Source organism: Adiantum capillus-veneris, chromosome 5 (assembly GCF_014529385.1).
Source record: "Adiantum capillus-veneris isolate H3 chromosome 5, ASM1452938v2, whole genome shotgun sequence".
Lineage (NCBI taxonomy): Eukaryota > Viridiplantae > Streptophyta > Polypodiopsida > Polypodiales > Pteridaceae > Adiantum > Adiantum capillus-veneris.
Window position 1 is genome coordinate 85,153,359 of NC_140935.1, and position 18,499 is coordinate 85,171,857.

An 18,499-nucleotide genomic window follows, 5' to 3' on the forward strand; every position below is an offset into this window, starting at 1 on the left:
GAATCCAAATAACACAACAAATACGTGCTCCCAGAAACCTTCTAACATCAGTGATGCTAGTGCATGTTTCTTTCATTCTTTGGATGGCATCTATCTTTGTCGGACATGGTTTCCTACAATATGGCCCGCACATGTGCCCCACAATGAGCACTTCATTGACACCAAACATAGACTTTTTCCCTGACAATGTAAGATTCACTTCTTCCAGCCTAAACAACATTGTATCACAATCATTTATGTGATTTATCACAAACCTATGATATCCCTTGAGATCCAAAGATTCATCTTTCTCACTTTCTTCACATCCTTTGATAGGCAAATCATCAATGAAAGGCATTGTGATTTGAGGAATAAAGTCACGTAAGACCTTATTCATTCCATTCATCATATGTGCAACTGAGTTGGTTGCTCCCTGTGGCAAGGTACACATCCTTACCAAACCCAAAGGTGTTCTCATGGTTGTCAAGTTTTTGCTTTCAATCGCAAGCTAAGATTGATCATACCCTGAGTAGAGATCCCCCATTGAGTAGATTTCCCTCCCTACAAATGCCTCCACAAACTCATCCACAATTGGACCCTACAAAGTTAATGAGGAAGGTGCTTGAGAAGCTTCCCATGCTTGGGGGGTAAGGTGCTTGAGTAAAAAAGATACCCTACAAACTTAATGAGGAAGGTGCTCGAGAAGCTTCCTATGCATGAAAGTCCCAAATTTATGGGAATATTTGACTTAACCTTCCACTCACCCAAAGGGCACTCCTTTTCTCAAAGGGCAAATGGGACACATTTCATACTCTCCCTAAGCATTACCACATGGTGTGCTTGAATGCTATTGGTTGGGCTAAAGAGGGGTCCAATGAGCTTCTAGTTCCATCCAACAAATATCTAGATATTTTCAAGCTCTCTCTCTCTTCAAGGGGTAAGGAGGACACATGTCCAAAGACTACCCATGTACTTGAATGCATGCTGCATGTGATTGGCTAGGGGGGAGAGGGGTCCAATGAGCTTGAAACATGTGTTAAAGCTACAACTCACCCCAAGCAAGCAAGGGGGGTGCTTGGGGGATATACACCACACACACACACACACACACACACACACACACACACACACACACACACACACACACACACACACACACACACACACACACACACACACTCATTTTGTAGATTCATTCTCACTTGGTGAAAGTTGAGGAACTCCACCTCCTTCTCCAAGTTTGTGAGAAGCGAGAGCCTACACCAACACTCTTGGCTATGGAATGCAAATCCAACCAAGAGCCATTCTTGAATGCTTAACCTTTCCATATTCTCCATCTTCATTACTATGCTATTATGTATGCTAGCAAGAAGAGTGATGATCAGTGAGGAACTGGTTCTTTCTCCTAGGGAATGTTACTTCTTCCTCTTCCCTACCCTCATTCCCCGCTAGCTCTCTCCACCTTCGAAGGTGTTTGAGGCCTTGGGACTGAGGCTTGGGATAGTTAATGCTTTCTACAAAGTTTATGTTATGCTTGTGATGCATGAAGCTTCCCATATTCATTGCATCACCAAGGTCACAAGGAACACAAAGATTGTATTGTACCAAGTCTCTCTTGATGGGATAAACTATAATACAAATTCCTATTGGAGGGAGACCAGCTCCGTATGAATCTGGTCCTCAATTGTTGTCATATTCTCTAAACTCTCTCTCTTGCAAATGGTACCAAGTTAACTAAGTACAATGTTTATGTTGCTACCATCAATTTAAGTTCACCCGCTATGCTCACAAAGTAATCTCACAAAAGTGATTTATCTAAATTCCTAATTCTGCTACTCTCAAAGTTCATAGGCCATTTCCATTAAATTGGTATCAGAGCATTTGGTTTCTCCTTTCTTGCTTAGTAAGAGAAGTCCTTAAGTAGCCTATAAATGGTTGATTTTGTTAATTATATTAGGGTAAGTGGGACTGGGATCTATTATCGGTTTTGTTGAGCCCACTATGTGGGATATGGTGCACACCTTGGGAGCTTTGCTCTTAATAATGGGGTCTTTTTAGACTTGCCTATGGCTTTACCATTATTGAGCCATAAGAAGTCCAAAAGGAGCTATCCCTCGACAACTTTGTTATGTTAGACTCACTCTCTCTATAATTAACCAATTTGAACCGTGGGTGTAGATACTTAAGGGCCTATTTTCAAAGGCTAAGAGGAGTAGAAACTAAGGTTTTGAATCGCCAAAGCATACACTAAGTAAACATGTAAGTTCAATAAACATGGATGATAATAACCAAGAGAGTAGAATGAACATTGATAACTTTGATTTTGCACATGAAGGTGCTAGTGATGATGACCCCATGTTTGTTAATTATCTTGTCACTAGGTTGCAACAAGCTATGGGCAACCCCTCTTTGCAAGCCAAAGTTACTCAACAACTTTGTGCTTATGGGATTTCCTTTCCTCTCCAAGAGGAGAGAGAGCTTAGGAGGCCTCTTGATAAGACCACCAAAGGAAGACTCTGTCCCATACAAGAGGAGGAATCCAAAGAACAAGAAAGTAATGAATCCCTATGTTCCTTCGAAGATGTGGCTCCACAAAGATGGCGGACTAAGCGATTGCCAACTCCTCCCAAGAGGAAATGGTTAACCCATAGTCCTTCTCCTCATCACTTCAAAAAGGGAAGAGAGGAAACAAAGGAAGAAAAGGACAAGAAAGAGGTCACCCTCTTCTCCTTCTTCTTCACCTTCCTCTCTTCCCGACGAAAGGAATATCGCCAACTCCTCCCAAGAGGAAATGGTTAACCCATAGTCCTTCTCCTCATCACTTCAAAAAGGGAAGAGAGGAAACAAGGGAAGACAAGGAAAAGAAAGAGGTCACCCTCTTCTCCTTCTTCTTCACCTTCCTCTCTTCCCGACGAAAGCAATAGTTATTCTCCTAGAGAATACAAGAGGGGAGGACATCACAAATCTTATCCTGCATGGCGAAGGTCACAAAAGCTCAATAAGTTCAAAGAGGGAGGAAAGAGTATCTCTTTTCTCACCTATGATGGCACCTTTGGTCCTACTGACAAAGTATTGGCCTTCATCCAACAATTTGATGCGGCTTTGGAGACGAGGGCTTCACGGAGTCCTCCAAGCTACACCATGTAGCTATGCACTTCCAAAAATTGGATTGTCAGTGGTGGTGGGCTAGACTTCGTGGCAACGGCAAAGCCCCAAAGACATGGAAAACTCTACGAGTTTCCATCATGAAGCAATTCCTTGCAAGTGATGCAAAGGACCAAGTGCTTACCAAATGGTGAAGTTGAAATATTCTCTCTCACGATTCTATCCACAAATATGTGGAAAAGTTTTGGGATTTACATCTCAAGGCTACTATCTTTCAAAAGATAGACTTTGTCAAGCAAAAGCACCAATTCTATGCGGGATTACCCAAAGAGATGACCGAGTATGTCAACTCTCAACGGCCTGGTTCTAGCACCAAAGTAATCCACCACACCATGGTTGCTTCGCACATCAATTTCCAACAAGGGGCTAGATGAAATGTCAAGCCCATGGAAAATAAAGACAAAAGTGATGCCAAGGGGAAAACCAATGCCCAAAATTCTTACCAAGGCTATTCCAACAACAATTGGTCCAAGGAGAAGGAAATTTACAATATAAACTCTCTCCTAAAGAGCTAGAAGATTTTCGTAAGGACCACAAATGTTTAAAGTGTGAAGAGCAAGGCCATGGTTATCGTCCTTGTCCCAAGAGAATTGCCAGTAATAAGACTTCTAAAGCCTCTATGTTTGAAGCTCCAAAAGAGGATGCTCATTTCCAAGGATTTGTCCTTTCCTATGCTTGGGGAAAGATGCAAAAGCATGATTCCTTTATTTTGTTTTTACCTTGGTTCAACTCACACCTTCATATCCATGGAGTTGACCACTAAGCTAGGCATACAAGCCCACGAGATGGGAGATGCATTGAATGCCAATAAAGCTATCAAGGGACAAGGCGTTTTAGTTACTTCCTTAATTGGAAAATTAAGGCTTTATGTCCAAATCTATGTGAAAAAAAAAGGATTTCTTCATCTCCCCTCTCAAACATGATAATTTTATCATTGGGGCACCATGGTTTAACCCTATGGCTTCCAACATGAAGTTCCCTGAAAGGAGAATCTACTTCACCTACAAGAAAAAAATCATGTACATAGATGCTAATGAGTTGGGGAACACCATATCCTTGCAAAGAAGGGAATCAAGAGGAATTAGAGTTGTCTAATTTCCTAAATGGATCCCAAGATGTTTTCATTTGATGACATCCCTAGTGAGCTACCTCTAAAATGAGGAATGACAGGCTTAACATGCAAACACACTCTATGCCTATCAAAAAGACTATTAAGGCACATCAATTGCAACCCTCTTCAGATCTCAAATTTTCAAGCATCATGGCTTTCCAACACCCATAGTGTCGGACAAAGATCCTAGAATGACCAGTAAGTTCTAGAAGGGTCTCTTTGAGAATCTAAGAAGTAGCCTAAATTTCTCTTTCGGCCTATCATCCACAAATGGATGACCAAAGTGAAATAACTAATCTAGCAATTCTTGATATACTAAAAGCCTATGTCATGGAAGTAGATCAATGTTCTCAATGATAAAAGTGACTACCTCTTATAGAGTATGCGTACAATGATATTGTACATACTTCCATGGGGAAAGTACCTTTTGAGGTTAAAGAAGGAAGATCCAAAAGTTCCTTACTACTTAAAGTACATAGGAAGATCTTCACTGCTGATGAATATAGCCGAGACCTATTCCAAAGATTAAAGGGGTTATATCCATCTCACAGGAAAGACAAAAAGGCCTGCTGCTAATAAGCACATAAGAGCCTTAGCCTTTAAGGAAAATGATTGGGTCTTGCTAAAGTTTCTCAAGGCTCATCTGAGGCATACTACGGGCAAGAGTCCTATGGACCACCAAGAGTATGATGCTAAACTAGCAAACAGATACTACGGTCCTTAAAATTATTAAGCCAGTCAATGAGATGGCTTATCAATTGAAATTGCCCAACCATTGGCTCATGCACAATGTTTTCCATGAGAACCTACATTAAGCCTTACAAAGGAGCACCATCAAAAGAAGCAATAGTTGTAGACCCTCCAAAAATCAAAGATCCAAAAGAAGTACTTCAATCTAAGTCCATCCTATGACATGAAGACAAGGTATTTAGAAACGATAAGATAATATGACGATATCTTATTAAGTTAAAGAATTATCCTTTTAAAGATGCTAAATGCATGCAAGGAACCTAGCTTAAGGATAATATGAACCTTGTAAATGCTCTGCACTAGAGTAAGCATATGAAAATGCATTTTAAATGAATTTTTTTTTTGTCTTATAAGACTAGTTCTCTTTTTATTGTGCACAAATTCAAATAGTATGCATGCTTAGAATCATGTTTGTGGTGACGACGTCTCCCAAACACCAAGTAGAACTTGTCACTCTACTTTGGAAGTATGATATGGACTCAAGAGCAGACATACTTGCGACAGGTATGTCTCCCAAGTACCAAATGGATTAGTCATCCATCTTGGAATGATGTCATAGGGTAAAAAGGGATCCTCTACTTGCTAAGAAACATGGACTAATGACTAGGCTCTATCTTCTCTACCTCATAGTCGAGGACGACTACGATTTCAAGAGAGAGGTAATGTCATAAAATATAATATCTAACTTTACCAAATGATTTTCTCATATTAAACCGATCATTTAATGTGGGAGAATAAATGGGAACAAGATTTAGAATAGAGACATGTGCTTTTAGACCTATCTCAACACGGGACCAAAAGGAGAGATGGTTGCATCATCTCAATAGGGGTCCAAAAGGAGATGGTCTATCAAAGAGCAATGTGCGGGCTTACCTTAGCAGGGGACCAAGAGGAGAGATGGTTACATCTCAATAGGGGTCCAGAAGGAGGTAGTCTATCAAAGAGCAATGTGCATTTAATGGAGCTTAAAAGACCTTAGGGTTAGCTTCATTAAAGACCTCCAATGGTTACTGTTAAAAGTCCTTTGAACTTAGGCAAGCTAGGGCTGATGGGAACCCGACCTAAGCTTGAGGTGTTTGTCGTGCTTGATGACTAAGGTGCGTGCTTGATGACTGAGGTGCTTGAGGTTCTTGCCATGCTTGATGACTAAGGTACTTGAGGTTCTTGAGAAGCTTCCCATGCTTGGGGAGTAAGGTGCTTGAGTCAAAAAGAGACCCTACAAACTTAATGAGGAAGGTGCTTGAGAAGCTTCCCATGCTTGGTGGGTAAGGTGCTTGAGTCAAAAAGAGACCCTACAAAGTTAATGAGGAAGGTGCTTGAGAAGCTTCCCATGCTTGGGGGGTAAGGTGCTTGAGTCAAAAAGAGACCCTACAAACTTAATGAGGAAGGTGCTTGAGAAGCTTCCTATGCATGAAAGTCCCAAATTTAGAGGAATCTTTGACTTAACCTTCCACTCACCCAAAGGGCACTCCTTTCTCAAAGGGCACATGGGACACATGTCAGACTCTCCCTAAGCATAACCACATGGTGTGCTTGAATGCTATTGGTTGGGCTAAAGAGGAGTCCAATGAGCTTCTAGTTCCATCCAACAAATATCTAGATATTTTCAAGCTCTCTCTCTCTAAGGGGTAAGGAGGACACTTGTCCAAATACTACCCATGTACTTGAATGCATGCTGCATGTGATTGGCTAGGGGGGAGAGGGGTCCAATGAGCTTGAAAAATGTGTAAAATCTACAACTCACCCCAAGCAAGCAAGGGGGGTGCTGGGGGGATATAGACACCACACACACACACACTCAGTTTGTGGATTCATTCTCACTTGGTGAAAGTTGAGGAACTCCACCTCCTTCTCCAAGCTTGTGAGAAGTGAGAGCCTACACCAACACTCTTGGCTATGGAATGCAAATCCAACCACGAGCCATGCTACAATGCTTAACCTTTCCATCTTCATTACTATGCTATTATGTATGCTAGAAAGAAGAGTGATGATAAGTGAGGAACTATTTCTTTCTCCTAGGGAATGTTACTTCTTCCTCTTCCCTACCCTCATTCCCCGCTAGCTCTCTCCACCTTTGAAGGTGTTTGAGGCCTTGGGACTGAGGCTTGGGATAGTTAATGCTTTCTACAAAGTTTATGTTATGCTTATGATGCATGAAGCTTTCCATCTTCATTGCATCACCAAGGTCACAAGGAACACAAAGATTGTATTGTACTGAGTCTCTCTTGATGGGAGAATCTATAATACAAATGCCTATTGGAGGGGGGACCGGCTCCGTATGAATCCGATCCTCAATTGTTGCCCTGTTCTCTAAACTCTCTCTCTTTCAAAAGTATTGTGCATGCCAAGTTAACTAAGTACCATGTTTATGTTGCTACCATCAATTAAGTTCACCCGCTATGCTCACAAAGTAATCTCATAAAAGTGCTTTATCTAAATTCCTAATTCTGCTACTCTCAAAGTTCATAGGCCATTTCCATTACATCTTTAGTCCATATCATACTCCCAAAGTAGAGTGACAAATTCTACTTGGTGTTTGAGTGATGGTGTCATCACAAACATGTTTCTAAGCATGCATTCTATTTAAATTTGTGCACAAAAGAGGATTAGTATTATAAGACAAAAACATTGTTCATTTAGAAAGCATTTACATTTGCTTACTCTAGTGCAGCATTGTAAGCATTGACAAGGTTCATACTATCCTTAAGTTGTATTTCTTGCATCCATCTAGCATCTTCAAAAGGATAACTTTTGAACCTAATAGGATGCCATCGGATAATCTTCCCATGCCATAGTACCTTGTCTTCATGCCAAAGGATACCTTTGGGTTGTAGCACCTCTTCTTGGTCTTTGATTTTTGGAGGGTCTTCAAGAATTGGTTCTCTTTGTGGCTCTCCTTTGGAGGGCTTAAGTAGGCTCACATGGAAAAGCATTGGGCAACCTGAGTTGATAAGCCATGTCATTGATTGGCTTCAAGATTTGAAAAGGACCATAGTATCTTTTTACTAATTTAGCATAATACTTTTGATGGCCTGTAGGATTCTGCCCATGGTTTGCTTCAATCGAGCCTTGGGAAACTTAAGTAAGACCCAATCATTTTCTTTGAATGTTAAGGCCCTTCTGTGCTTGTCAGTAGTAGCTCTTTGCCTTTGTTGAGAGATGGATATAGCCTCCTTAACCTTTTGAAAAGATTCTTGTAGGTCACGGCTATACTCATCAGCAACGAAAATCTTCCCATGTACTTTAAGTAGTAAAGGACTTTTAGGTCTTCCCTCTATGATCTCAAAAGGCGCTTTTCCCTAGTAGTATGGACAGTATTATTGTACACATACTCTACAAGGGGTAAGTACTTTTGCCATTCTGAGCGTTGATCTACTTCTATAACATAAGTCTTTAGGAGATCGAGTATTGTAAGATTGGCTATCTCAATTTGGCCATCCGTTTGTGGGTGATAGTTCAAGAGAAATTCAATCTTGTACCTAGATTTTTTAAGAGACCTTTCTAAAAATTAATGGTCTTTCTAGGAGCATTATTTGTCACGATGGATGTCGGTAATCCATGGTGTTTGAAAATCTGAGATATGAAGATGGTTGCCATTTGGTGTGCCTTAATTTATCTTTTTGACCGGAATAAAGTGTGCTTGCTTGCTAAACCTATCAACTATTGTCCATATTCCCGTATTCCCATGGATAGACTAGGGTAATCCAAAGATAAAATCCATGGATATACTCTCCCATGGTGAATTAGGGATTGGCAATGGCTGGGGTAATCCAGGTCTCTTCCCTCTATCATACTTAGTCTTTTGGTATACCACACATTTTGAAATATACTCTTGTATGTCCACTTTCATGGTAGGCCAATAGTCGTCCCTACTCCTCAAAGAGTAGGTTGAATGCCTCTATGCCTCGGTAAGGAAGGAGGATGGATTCATACATGAATTACTCACGAAGGGAGTGGGTAACACATAGCCTATGGCCATGGAGAAGATAACCATCCTACAAGGGGAATGGTTTCTCTTTCTTCCCCAAAGCAAGGGCTGACATTACATCTTTAAAGTCAAGGTCAATAGCATACTGATCTATCATAGTAGTTAGATCATTGTGAGTTGCTATAGACACCGCATTGACTTTTGGTCATCGTGAAAGTGCATCGGACACTTGATTGTGCTTACTAGCAATGTGAGCAATATGAAAATAAAATTGCAAAAGAAAATTTGCCCACCTCATTTGTTTGTCAAAAAGCTTGGTTTGCATCATGAAGTACTTGGGACTTTGGTGGTCTGTTTATAAAATGAATGGAGTCCCCAATAAATAGTGCTTCCACGTATTTAGGGCATGTAGAATAGCTAAAAGCTCTTTCTCATAAATGCCCAAGACTCATTCATCCATATTGAGCCTTTGGATCTCATATGCTATCGTATGCCCTTCTTGAAGCAAGACTGCTCCAAGACAATCACCACAAGCATCACATTGGACCTCAAATGGCTTTGAGAGATTCGGAAGCATGAGGACTGGTTGAGAGGTAAGCTTCTTTTTGAGATTGTTAGAAGATTTTTTCTCCTTAGCAGTCCATGAAAACTTAGCGTTCTTCTTTGTTAAGTTATGTAATGGTCCTGCTATTTGAGAAAAATATTATATGAAGCGTCTATAGTATGCACACATACCAATAAAGTCATGTAGATTCCTTGGATTAGGCCATGCTTTTATTACCTCTAACTTTGATGCATCCAAACGGATACCATCTTGAGAGATAATATGACCTAAGTATTGAATCTCTTGAAGGAAAAATTCGCTTTTCTTTTGGTTGAGAAAAGGCTTGTTCTCCTCAATGCTTGAAAAATCACTTGGAGATGTTGCTTATGTTCCTCCAAGGACTTGGAGTAGATGATGTTATCATCAAAGAAAACTCTAGTGAACTTGCAGTAGGGTCTAAATATTTTCTCCATCAAATGATTGAATGTGGTTGTGCATCGGTCAAGCCAAAAGGCATGACTAGATCTTCATAAAGACCAAAGATTGCACGAAACGTGGTATTTAGGATATCTTTATCCACTATCCTTATTTGATGATAGACACTTTTGAGGTCAATCATACTGAAGTAGGTTGAGACTTGTAGCTTCTCAAACAGATCTTTTACCCGAAGCTTGGGAAATCTATTTTTGATAGTGATATGCTTTAGTGCTCGATAGTGCACACACATACGGTATGTACCATCTTTCTTTTGCACTAAAATGACTGGAGAACAAAAGGGAAAGGAACTAGGCCTCACCATCCCTTTGTCTACCAATTCTTGTACTTGCCTCATGATCTCCTCTTGTTGAGCTTGGGAAACTCGATAAGGAGGCTTGTTAGGTGGTGAGCTTCCTAGTAGGAGCTCAATTCGATGGTCATCATCCCCTCATTTTGGAGGTATGCCATAGGGATATCATCGATGAAAACATCTTGGAATCCATTTAGAAAAGTAGACAAGTCTAACTCTTCTTGATTTCTACCCCTTTCATTTGATAAATCCTTAGCGTCATTAGTGGATTCTTTGACAAAAATCATGTACGCAAAAATCGAGCTTTTCATTGACTTATCAAAGATGGTGAATTTACAAGTGGTATAGTACGACCAGACTCATTAGCATCTATATACATGCTCTTTCTCTTGTATGTGAAGTAGATTCTCCTTTCATGGAACTTCATGTTGGCAACCATGCGGTTGAACCATAGTGCCCCTAGGATAGCATCCTCATATTGGAGAGGAGAGATGAAAAAGTATTCTTTGTTGACATAGCTTTGGACATGAAGTATCAACTTCCCAATCAAGGGAGTAATGGAGGGCTGTTGTCCCTTGAAAGCTGTGTCAGCAGTTATAGTATTTCCCATCTCATAAGCTTGAATGCCCAACTAGGTGGCCAACTCCATTGATATGAAGTTGTGAGTAGAGCTAGGGTCAAACAAGATAAAGAAATCATGTTCCCTCACCTTTTCCCAAGCATAGGAGAGAGGTGATCCTTTGCAATGAGAATCCTCTTTTGGAGATTCGATGGTGAAAGCTCTAGGAATCTCAGTGCGAACATTTCTCTTGGGGCAAGAACGATAGCCATGTCCTTGCTTCCCACACTTAAAACACTTATGGTCCTTGCAAAAACCTTCAAGCTCTCCATGAGAGAGTTTGTTTTGACCTTTGTAAATTCCCTTCTCCTTGGACTGATTGTTGTTGTTATTGTTCTTGGAATTTCCTTCGGAAGAATTTTGGGCATTGGTTTTTACCTTTGCATCACTTCTGTTTTCCATGGGCTTGACATTTTGTCTAGCCCCTTGTTGGAAATTGATGCGAAGCAACCATGGTGTGGTGGATTACTTTGGTGAAAGAACCAGGCCATTGAGAGTTGACATACTCGGTCATCTCTTTGGGTAATCCCACACAGACTTGTTGCTTTTGCTCGACAAAGTCTATCTTTTGAAAGATAGTAGCCTTGAGATGTAATCCCAAAACTTGTCCACATATTTGTGATAGACTCATGAGAGAGAATCTTGAAACTTCACCATTTGGTAAGCACTTTGTCCTTTGTAACACTTGCAAGGAATTGCTTCATGATGGAAACTTGTAGAGTTTTCCATGTCTTGGGGGCTTCACCATTGCCACGACGGCTAGCCCACCACCATTGACGAGCCGATTTTTGGAAGTGCATAACTACATGGTGTAGTTTGGGGGGCTCCGTGAAGCCCTCCTCTCCAAAGGCCGCATCAAATTGTTGGATGAAGGCCAATACTTTGTCAGTAGCACCAAAGGTGCCATCATAGGTGAGAAAAGAGATACTCTTTCTTCCCTCTTTGAACTTCTTGAGATTTTGTGACCTTCGCCATGCAGGATAAGATTTGCGATGTCCTCCCCTCTTGTATTCTCTAGGAGAATAACTATTGCTTTCGTCGGGAAGAGAGGAAGGTGAAGAAGAAGGAGAAGAGGGTGACCTCTTCTTGTCCCTTTCTTCCTTTGTTTCCTCTCTTCCCTTTTTGAAGTGATGAGGGGAAGGACTATGGGTTAACCATTTCCTCTTGGGAGGAGTTGGTGATCGTTTAGTCCACCATCTTCGTGGAGCCACATCTTCGGAGGAACATAGGGATTCATTACTTTCTTGTTCTTTGGATTACTCCTCTCATATGGGAGAGAGTCTTCTTTTGGGGGTCTTACCAAGTGGCCTCCTAAGCTCTCTCTCCCCTTGGAGAGGAAGGGAAATCCCATAAGCACGAAGTTGTTGAGTAAATTCGGCTTGCAAAGTAGGGTTGCCCATAGCCTCATGCAGCCTGCTATCAAGATAATTGATAAACATAGGGGCATCATCATTAGAAACCTTCATGTGCAAAATCAAAGTTATCAATGTTCATTCTACTCTCTTGGTTATTGTCTGCCATGCTAATTATACTTATGTGTTTACTTAGTGTATCCTTTGGCAACTCAAAACCTTATTTGCTACTCCTCTTAGCCTTTGAAAATAAGCACTTAAGTATCTACACCCACGGTTTGAATTGGCTAATTATAGAGAGTAGTGGGGTGGGTCTGTAAAGCAAAATTGCCAAGGGGTAGCTCCTTTTGGACTTCTTATGGCTCAATAATGGTAAATCCATAGGCAAGTCTAAAAAGACCCCATTAGTGGGCTCAACAAAACCGATAATAGATCCAATCCCACTTACCCTAATATAATTAACAAAATCAACCATTAATAGACTACTTAAGGACCTCTCTTTTTAAGCAAGAAAGGAGAAACCAAATTCTTTGATACCAATGTAGTGGAATGGCCAATGAACTTTGAGAATAGTGGCATTAAGAGAATTAGAGTGAGCATTTTTGTGAGATCACTTTGAGAACATAGAGGGTGAACTTAATTGATGGTTGCAACATAAACATAGTACTTAATTAACTTGACATGAACAATACTTTTGCAAGAGAGAGAGAGAGTATTAGAAAACATGACGATAGTTGAGGACCAAATTTACTTGGAGCCGCGGTCCCTCCTCCAAAAGGCATTTGTATTATAGATTCCCCCATCAAGAGAGACTTGATACAATACAATCTTTGTGTTCCTTGTGACCTAGGTGATGCAATGAAGATGGAAAGATTTATGCATCACAAGCATAACATAAACTTTGCAAAAAGCATTAACTATCCCAAGGCCTCAAACACCTTGGAAGGTGGAGAGATCTAGTGGGGAATCATGGGTAGGGAAGAGGAAGAAGAATCGTCCATAGGAGAAAGCAATAGTTCCTCACTTATCATCACTCTTCTTGCTTAGCATAGCATAATAGCATAGTAATGAAGATGAAGAAGATGGCAAGCTTAAGCATTGAAGCATGGATCTTGGTAGGATTTGCATTCCATAGCCAAGAGTGTTGGTGTAGGCTCTCCACTTCTCAACAAGCTTGGAGAAGGAGATGGAGCTCTTGCACTTTGCACTCCACACAATGAGAGAATGTGTGTGTGTGTGTGTGGGAGAGTATACACCTCTCTCATGCTTGGTCCTCTCTCTCTCTCTCTCTCTCTCTCTCTCTCTCTCTCTCGTATTATTTAATTATTTCATTTGGACATGTGTCCTCTTTTCTCTCTTTGAGAGAAAAAACTTAATTATTTATTTTTATGCATCTAAATTCTCATTGGACCCTTTTAAAGCCTATCCAATAGGATTCAAGCACATCATGAGGGCCACATGTGGAGGATCATTTGGACATGTGTCTTTTATGCTTCTTAAGATATCATGTTTGGATTGAACACTTCAAGCACCTAGTCAATTAAGCATGGAAACCGTTTATGCCTCTTGAGAGTTAATTATGTTTGAATTGAACACTTCAAGAACCTTAGTCATTTAAGCATGAGAATCACCTCAAGCTTGGGCAAGGTTCCCACAAACAATTTAAGCACTTTAGTTAGCAAGCCGACAAGCACCTCATGCTTGGGTAGGGTTCCCACCTCAAGATCAGCCCTAGCTTGGGTAGGGTTCCCACCTCAAGGTCAGCTTTAGCTTGCCTAAGGTCAAATGACTTTTTAACACTAACTTTTGGCGGTCTTTAATAAAGCTAACCCTAAGGTCTTTAAGCTCTATTAGGTAGCATTGCTCGTTAGTAGAACATATCTCATTTGGACCCCTTTAACATTGGCCCCATGTTGAGACAAATCCATAAGCACATGTCTATATTCTAACCCTTGTTCCAGTTTATTCTCCCACATTAAATGATCAGTTTAATATGAGAAAATCATTTGGGTTGGTTAGATATTAGATTTTATGACAAGTTTTCCTTGTGCATCATAAATAACAATGCCTCTTGACGCATCCTCATGACTTCTTCGATAAGAGCCATCAAAATATAACAATGAAGCATTGAATATGGCAAGAGGTTCCACCTTCTTCCTTCACACCACCTCTTTTTTAACCAAAACAAGAGTCTCTTTATAAGTGAGTAAATTTGCTAGCGTAGCCCAAGTACTCTCTTCCACCAAAAAAGTGAACTCAAACTCCTGAAGTTCAGTAACCCATTTCATCACTGTTTTTGATATATTCACATTATTAAACAGCTGAGAAAACAATGAATAACTGGTGAGAAAAGTGAATGACTTTTGAAACAAGTAATGTCTAAATTGTCTACAAGCATAAACGATACTGGTCATCACCAATTCAATTTCTGATTAATCTCTTTCATGAGGAGTCTTCACTCTGCTAACATAATGACCCGGCTTTATATACTGAGATTCCTTCCTTCTTTGCAACAACATGGCCCCAATGGCATCATTTCCCACCGATGGGTTAACATAAAACTCTGTATCCCAGTCAGGAGCTTTCATAATGGGTAGTGTACTCAAAACTTATTTGACTCTATCAAAAACATCTTCACAATCACGTGTCCACTCCAATGAATCATTCTTAACCACTTGTTGCAATGGATACAATAAGTGTGATGCCAAAGGTATGAATTGAGAGAGATATTTAACCTTCTGTATGAAAGTGGCCAATTGTCTCGTATCCTTTGGAGATGACAACAATAACAAGGCTTCTACTTTTTTTGAATCTGCTTCAATCCCATTTTCAGAGATCACATGTCCAAGAAGCCGAATCCTTGGTTGCGCCAAATGACACTTCTTAGGGTTCAACTGACCCCTGCATTCATCATACCTTGCAACAGTCATTTCAAGCTTCTGAACATGCTCTTTCCTTGAACCGTATACACAAAAATCATCTATGAAGCTTTTGACAAACTTCCCAAGGAACGGGGTAAGGACCCAATCCACTTTTCTTTCAAAATCTCCAGGCCCATTTGTTAACCCAAAAGGAAGGCAGCAAAAGCAGAAACAACCGCATGGGGTGATAAAAGTAGTCTTTTTCTGGTCTTCAGGAGCAAGGATAAGTTGAAAATACCCTGAATAATCATCACAGACGCTATATCTTTCAAAGCCAGTCATTGCATCCAAAAGTTGATCAATGAAAGGTAAGGGATATGTATCTTTCTTCGTCACTGTATTTAATGGCTTATAATCAACACAAACTCTCCAACGCCCATCTTTCTTTGGAGTGACCACTACAGCGCTCACCCATTCAACATTATCAACTCGCACAATGAACCCTACATCCAAAAGTTTATCCACTTATTCCTTTAAAGCATTCATTTTATCCTTACACGTCCTTCTTAATTTCTGTCTTATTAGTTTGGCCCCTTCAACTATTTCAATCTTCACAGAGTCTCCAACAAAACCCCTTATTTCTTGATATGAAGTGATGAAAAGATTTGGAAACCTGTCCAACATTGTTAAGCACTTCTTTCTTTCTCCTTGTGTCAAATCAATAGTCAGCATGTTTTGAATCAACCCCTTCTTCACTGGAAATTCTTTCTTAGGCTGCATCAACTCCTCAAGTTGCTCTAAACGACTCGAAGCATTTACATCCCTTGACACTTGTAATACATCACCAATTTATCTCTTCTCCTCGTCCAACAGCAAGAATGACACTTCACCCTCATCATTGGAACTAGTAGTGCTATTTCCTGAATCTTCAGAACTGTCTTCATTGGTGACTTCGGATTCATCATTTTCACTCACATCTTCTAGTGCCAAAGGTTGCTTGGTAGTCATATCAAACACTCTCTTCTCACCATTCTTGCAATACACACAGATTGTTCCCTTGCTCCAATCTTGCACAGCACCAAAAACTCTCAAAGATCGTCCCAAAATGAGAGGAAAAGCTCCCAACCTAGCTGGCATGACATGAAAGTTTACTATAACCTCCACGTTAAAGACTTCAACTTCCAAATTCTTAATCAGTCCCAAACACTTCACTTTGGCATGGTTTGCTAGTCGACTTGAACCCAAAGCTTCCGCATGTAATGAGACCCAGTCTCTCGACACATGATTGTGTGATCACAAAAACTTGAGCACTTCCATCAATGTAGGCCTCTCCCATGCCCACACCTTTGTGCCAAGCGTTCACCACAGGACAAATGTCGGGTAACTCTCCCATAGCCAACACTCTAACTTGACCATGCTTTGGCTCTTTCTTTGGATTCACTAATGACTTCCACTGCCTCCTGAGTTTGGGCACCATATTCATCAATTGTCCAAAAGTACAATCTACTTTCCTCCCAATCAGGTCTTCCTTTAAACTGTAAGCTTTTTGGCCTTCTCCCAAAGGTAAATCTGCTACTTCAAATTGTCTACAAGGTCTTGTCTTCCTCTTAACTTTCGCATCTTCATCCTCTTTCTCTTTCCCTTTCTTCTTTCTGGGACCTGAAGCAGCATAGCCTTCCCTCTCTCTCTTTTGCCTATGAGCATCATATTTGCTTCTTTCTTTTCAACCCGCACAATACCCACATGACCATCGGAGGTTGAGGCCCGATTTTTCTGTTCAATACCTTGATCTCCCCGTATATCCACTGCATAATCATTAGCCCTATTAGGAATCTGTTGAGGAAGTGGAAACATATCACCTCCCATCCTTGTTGGCCTTGGACAATGAGTGCTGACATGACCAAGTTCACCACAATTATAACATCTAGGAATGAACCTCCTTTGTGGCTCACAGACACCTTGTCCACGACCCACATTATCATTAGGTTGAGCCTCATATGGTTGGGCCATTCCTCTTCCTCTACCACGACCATGACCACCTCCAAAAAAACTGAGCCGCAATTCTTGCATCATGGACATCATGCCTTGCATTTTTTGTTGTAATTGTCCAATGTTTGCAACCCTTTGAGTAGGTTGGGCTTCAGCCTCTGCTTGATTTCCCACATTTTTGGCCACCATTACCTTGCACATGGACCGCTTTCCCATACTCATTGAGTCTTTGATCTTACCATTCTTTCTCTCTGGCAATAGTAACTGCTTCCTCAAAAGTAGCGGGCCTTGTCAGCTCAACTTTGAACGTCAGACTTTCCTTTAAGTTTGGCACAAAACGGTCGTTTTTTAACATGACTCAAGGGATTTCATTTCCCAAAGCTAGGGCCCATTTATCCCATAAACCGGTGAACTACATGACAAAATCATCAACACTTTGATTGGCCTTTTGTGTGTACCCCAGAATTTCATGCCACACTTCATTTGATACTTCAATGAATTTGTACTATGCCAAAAAAGCTTGCTTCACACGATTGTAGTCCAAAACCACCCCTGGAGTTTGTGCCTTTGTCACCTCTTCATAATTTTGTAACCAAACTTTTGCCTCATCCTATAAACTGTATTGTAGCAACCGCAATAATATAGCTTAATCTAGTATATTTCACAGTAAGCAATTAACCTCCAATTTCTCAATAAAATTCCGTGCATTTCCATTTGGCAATCCATGAAACTGTGGAAACTCGTTCACCATGTTCGATTTCCACAAAAGCACTTACATATGACGTCGTAAGTTCAAGGGATGTTGATGGATTACTCCAGTACCTAATCCACGTCACACTGGATAACTCGGCCCCTAGTGCTTGGATTCATAAAACCTCACGACCCTCTAAAGGCTGCAATCCAATTATACGATCGCCTCAAGTGATGTCCACAATGTGCACATACATAGGTGGTTGTCGATAAGGACCCACATCCCTTTTACATTCTCTGCCTATAGAAAAGACATATTTAACAAGAATTGGAGCACATGAGCACTGCTCCTCCGTGGGGGCCCCAAAACAATGTTAGCGTGCAAACGACAAGGAAAATGAGTGCCTCTATAGCCTTGCATGAGTCACATCGTCGAAAGGAAGAACTATTGCACCACAAAAATGCTTCTAGCATGAAGCACACTTGGAATTAGGAGAAACCAAGGACATAAAGACGTAGCTTGTCTCGAGTAGAGTCCATAGAGCATCCATAGGCTAGAGCATCCAGAGGAGAGAGATATAGCCACTTAAAGTTCAGGATGTACTCTCTCTTGCTCAAAAACGAGCTCTCTGGAAAGTTTGCAGGTGTTGTAGCTATAAAATGGGGCCTCTTTTGATCTTTTATTTGAAACTATTTCTTCTCTCTCCTAAGCCAACAAGGATCT

General features: G+C 40.7%; 1 pseudogene; it reads right to left on the reverse strand.

Moving 5' to 3' along the window:
- The window catches only part of LOC147457650 (uncharacterized), a 77,580-nt pseudogene extending 59,744 nt beyond the window's left edge, over positions 1–17,836 (reverse strand).
- Between the last annotated feature and the right edge of the window lie 663 nt (positions 17,837–18,499).